The following is a 5,730-nucleotide window of genomic DNA, read 5'->3' on the forward strand; positions in this document are numbered from 1 at the left end:
GTCTAACATGCACATACAATCTCTTGTGTCCTAAAGTCAGCCGTCTCATGGTCTGCAAACCATCCAACCCTATTCATAAGCAACTTAAAACCCATTACAACTTAAGTCCAGTTGAAAATATTTAAGTCAAAGGGCAGTGAGTGACATTACAGAGCCAAGAACCTTTGTCTCTTCTTGATCTAGTCAACAGCAGATGTTTTGCCCCATCATAGCATCCATTTCACTTGTTTTGCTTTCCCTTTGAATAAGCCCCTCCTGGTGCTTGCAGGTGTTGCAGCTATGGGTGGTGACCTTAATTCTTCCTTTCTTCTTAAGTGCAAAATGGGCACGTTATTCAGTTCTGCCAAAGAAATGCCTTCTATCCCTCTACCTACAACATTTAGTTCATGGTTGGCTACCCCAATGATCTCATGTGACTCAATCCAGGAGCTTTTGCCAGACTAATGATATGAAGAAGTTCTTATTCCTTTGAGATTATCAGCTATAAAGAGGATATAATCCTAGAGCTGCTTATGAATAAAGCCACCACTGAAGGCGGCAGAGCTGCTGAAATGGAGAAAAGAATGAACACATACTGCATTACTCAAGCACCTGTATGTAGCCTTACTTGAAGTCTATATTTTGGACCTTATAGTTACAAAGAAAGGCAGAAGCTTCCTTGTGTTCTTAAGCAAATTGAGTAGGATCTCTGAATCTCCTATCAATAAAGCCTGGAGTAATACCATTGACTCAGTCCTGTGTTCTGGATAGTTATACTTACCTGCTCCGAATTGCTCCTATGTTTTCCTAAACCTTAGTAATCAAGTTACTTAAAATTTAAAGATTTTTAAATTTTCCTTTTTTTTTTTTTTTTTTTTTTAACTTCATGCTCTGAAATCCTTTTGCCAGCTCAGTTGGTTAAGTGTCCAACTCTTGATCTCAGCTCTGGTCTTGGTCTCAGGACCAGGAGTTCAAGCCCCAACATTGGATGCCACATGGGTCATGGAGGATACTTGAAAAAAATATTTTGCCTAGAAGTTCAATATTTTAACCTAAGGGGAAAAACTAATTTTTATTCCCAAGTGCAATTTATTAGATAACACATTTCTCTGTAATAAGCCCAACTAATGCACTAATTTTTAAGAAAAAAGTAGTTAGTGACTTGCATAGTATATAATATTTCTTGAAAACCCACCAAGTCCCAGGCTACTGGGGATAAAGCACTAAACAGAATCAGAAAAATAATCCTGCCCTCATGGAACTTACATCCTAGTGTGAGAAAAATGGACAAAAACCAAACATATAAACAAAGCCAGAAAAAAATGAAAGAAAATGGCTTGAGAGGTGATACTATTTTAAAGATTTTATTTATTTATTTATTCCAGAGACAGGGGGTAGGGGAGGAGTAGAGGGAGAGGGACAAGCAGACTCCACACTGAGCACGGAGCCCAACATGGGGCTCCATCTCATAATCCTGAGATCATGACCTGAGCCAAAACCAAGAGTCAGATGCTTAACCAACTGTGCCATCCAGATGAGGTGATGCTATTTTAGGCAAATGGCCAGAAAGCTCTCTGAGGAAGTGACATAGAAGCAATGCTGAGTGTCACGGGCAGAGAGAACAGTTAGTCTGAGGTCCTACTGCAAGCATGCCCTTGGCACACTCCAGGAACACCAAGGAGGCCAGCATGGCCAAAACAAAGGAAGCTTGGGGGACAGTGACAGGACATGACTTCATCAAGGTAGCCAAAGGCCAGATCACTTGGGGCCTTCCAGGCCCAGATGGACTGTCGGTTTGGTTTTGCTACAATGGGAGAGTACTGTTGTGGGGAAGGGGGTACAGAAGACTGGCCCGATCATATATGTCTGCTGAAAAGAGCACTCTAGGATTGTGTGGAGAATGAGCTAGAGGGAAAGAATGGAAGCTGGGAGCCCGCTGGAGGCAGCTGTGGACCAGGCAAGAGAGGACTTGGACTGAGAGGTTAAGGTGGAGATGATGACAAGTGGTTGGATTCTGAATGCACTGTCGGGTAGAGCCACTGAGGTTTAGGAATGGATTGAACATTGGATGTGAGAAAAAGAAGAGTTGAGGATGACGACATCAAGTTTTTAACAGGAGCCTAGGCGTGAGTAGAAGTGCCATTCACTGGGAGGTAAGATGGATGGGAGGTGCAACTGGTCCAGGGAATGGAAATGAAGAGCTTGGTTTTGGATATGTACCAGTTCTTTCATTGTTGCAAAATATAGGTACAATTTATGATTTAAGCATTTTAAAATGTACAACTCAGTGGCATGAAAGACACAGGCAATGTTGTGACCGTCACCACCATCCATTGCTGGAATTTTTCTATCATCCCTAATGGAAGCTTTGTACCCATTCAATACCACCTCCCAGCTCCCTTCCCCCAGGCGCTGGTCATCCCTGTTCTACCTCCTTTCTAGTGGAGATGTATATTTAAGAGGCCTACTGGACATCCAAGTGAAGATACTGAAAAGCACCTAGACACATTGATTCTGGGGTGAAAGGGAGAGAAGAGAACTAGAGACATAAATTTGGGAGTCATCAGCATATGGAACAGTTGGCACACAATTCCCATTTATCGAAATGAATGTTTGACTTAGTTTCTTTCACTTCTGTGCAGCCCAGAAAACGAATATGGTGCCAGACACAGTGCCTGGCATATAGTAACCCTTCAATAAATATTTGTTCAAGTGAGTAACTAAACTCTTTGCCCTCTAGTTTGTGGGAACAGCGATTCTTTGAACAAGAATTTTTAGAAGTACAGCCCTTTAAAACAAATAGCTCTATTTCTTGAGAAAAAAAAAGAAGTCTGAACAAATTTTAAAATACACTGGCACTTCTATTGCAGTTTTCAGAAATAATGTTTGATTTGTGATCTCTTTGGCTGACGATTGTGCCAAATCCAGTACCACTTGATACCACGCTATGTTACATCAACAGAACGGGAGTGACAAAACCAGATGTGGCATGTCACAGCGAGGATCAATGAGCTTGAAAAGCAGGAGCCGAAGTTCGGTCTAAAATCAGGCATTCGAAGTGTGTTTCAAAATCACCCACCTATATTCAAATTATCCTGGTGATGTTTGAAGAAAAACGTGGTTGTGCAAGAAGGTAAGATCATGACTACCAAGATGAGATTCAGACAGCGATTTATCTTCAGCTGACAAATGTTATCTACACAGAAGAACCTACGAGTGCCAGATCTTGATAATCTCAGTTACATGCAGGTATCTAGGCTCTGCTGATCCTATGTTCAGCAACCCTTCGGCATATCAGTGTGTGCAATACATAATTGGGCTGTGGGAGATACTGGAATTTATCTTTAGGTAGTAACATTGCAATCATCTTCTCTAGCCAGACAGCCACAAGTGTAGAAATGTGGGGCTACACATTCGATTTGAGAAGACTTCAAGAGCCTCAGGTGTGTATTACATTCTCTTAACGCTTGCTTCATAACACCTGTATAGTTAACCATAGGTTATTAAACCACTGATGCCTTGGCTATAGCCTTGAAGTTGAATTGGAATGGCCTCCTCAGTGTAAGTTGAGACTCTGAAACTCAAAGTAGAGAGGTACAAGATGATCAAATGCTCATCTACCCTAGTGTCAATGTTTTATTGGGAAACGAAACCTGTTTACACTAAAATCACTAGTGTTTTCTCTCAGGCATCATACCTTCTCAAATCACAACTGAAGTATCTGAATTTGGCATTAATAATATTTTAAGAAACCAAACAATTTCTGGAAGACATGTGAGAATTTCCAATTACTTGAGTTGGAATTTAAACTTTGAAAGCTAGGATATATTTGCTTACATTGAAAAAAGAGAGCCTATTCCATTTAAAAGGCTGGTTATCCAAATCCAATTTTGTGGGGAAAGATGAATTTACCTCCTTCCCCAAATTTCATGATGGGGCTTGGAACTTCCTTTTGAATTCAGAGGAAGACACCAGTATGTCTCCATATTCCTTCTTCAGACTGGAAAAACACATTCAGGAATGGTTTAGAAATGCTTTCCTAACCTAGTGCTATGTTGGGTTACCACTTTCTTCCAGGTATAAATTTTCTTGGGGCACACAGGTTTCCACTTGTCTTCAGTGGTGATAGAAAAAAAAGCATTTCATCCTTATTGTACCATGAAAAGACTTAAGGATCAAAATGAATGCTTAAATTCCCAAATCTGAGTGTTGACAAAATACAAAGGACTTGAATTTCTAATGTAGCCAATGAAAAAACTAATATGTCTCTGGTGATGCACCAATAGCACTTTATAACAAAATCCACTGCAAGACTGAGAGTCAGAAATCTTTTCCAACAGACAGAATAAGTTCACTTGCCTTGGGGATTTTGTATGAACTATATATTTGATATAAAACCTTTTTTTCAATAATGTGCCCCATTTTTAAGTATTTTGAAGTTATTATGGCCCTATTAGATATGCTGCTGATGACTAGTATTAGCAGAGAATTTGACCCTGACTTTTTCAGTTACCATGGTTCAGTTTATGTCATAATCCATTACTAATCTGTTAACTCTCAGCCATACAGATTATTTTTATTTGGCTAAATTTCATAGCCTTTTTGCACTTGATCAGGGAATAATTAATGCAATAAGGGGGGGGTTTAAATATATTCAGAGGCCATGAACTCCTCTTCCACCATTTTATCATTGGGAGTACATACAAGACACCACATGTTCTAGGAAGTCTAAATAGAAGTTGTAAAATATCTACATTGTGTGAGATGATCCATGAATTGGTCAAACTATATCAACTGCACCTTAGCCTCTGGGCATTCAAGCAAGCCTTTGCTATAGATTAGGATGAGACTATTTCCTTCTAGAAAAATGAGATGGTTTCAACAAGTGGTCCAGTTTATTAAATTTATAGTGTACACAAATGGGAATCATAGTCAATAAGATTGAAAATAAGGTAGGTTATGGTTATTGGAGTTTCCGCAGCTTGATAAGGAGAATCAACTTAATTTGAAAGGCAATAAGGAGCCAGCAGACAATTAGGTGAATGGGATGATTGTTGTTGGATTTTAGGAACTATAATCTCCAATGTCACAGGATACAGTGGAGGGATGAAAGCCTGAGAATGGGAACAGTAGTAATGAGAGAGAGAGAAGAAAAAAAGCACTATTAGTGGGCATGAAAAAAGAACGATAAGGGAGATGGATCCTACTGGCTTCAAGGACCACTGACATGGAAAAGTACGTGGGTCACAGATAACTGGTTTTAATTCACAGACAGGAAAACAGAGCTGAGTGAGAGGAGCTGGTGTTGACCAGCGAGGAATGTATGAGGTTCTATTTGGGGCAGACTGAGTTTGAGTATCCTGTGGAATATCCACCTAGAAGCTCAGTTCTTGTCTCTAATAAGAAAAAGTACACCTAAAAGTCTAGATTGTGTAATGGCCAAGAGGAGGTAATACTTAGAGAACAAAAAAGCTGGAGGGTTAGGGAAGAAGAAAGCTGAGGCTGGAATCTGGTTGTAAGAGAGTAGAGTGTGTGGAGTGAAAATATAGGGGAAAAGGAGGGAAATCTGAAGCACATAATGACATTGATACTAGGGAGGAGAGAATTTCTTTCTTTTTTTTTTTTTGAGAATTTCAAAAGTTGCAAATGATGTGAGTTAGTTCAAAAGAACACAGTAAAATTGCATTGGGTTTGCTAACTAGGGGCTTGGCTTATATCTATTAGATCAAATTAAAAGTGAATGAGGATTCT

This window comes from Vulpes lagopus, chromosome 7 (assembly GCF_018345385.1).
Source record: "Vulpes lagopus strain Blue_001 chromosome 7, ASM1834538v1, whole genome shotgun sequence".
Taxonomy (NCBI): Eukaryota; Metazoa; Chordata; class Mammalia; order Carnivora; family Canidae; genus Vulpes; species Vulpes lagopus.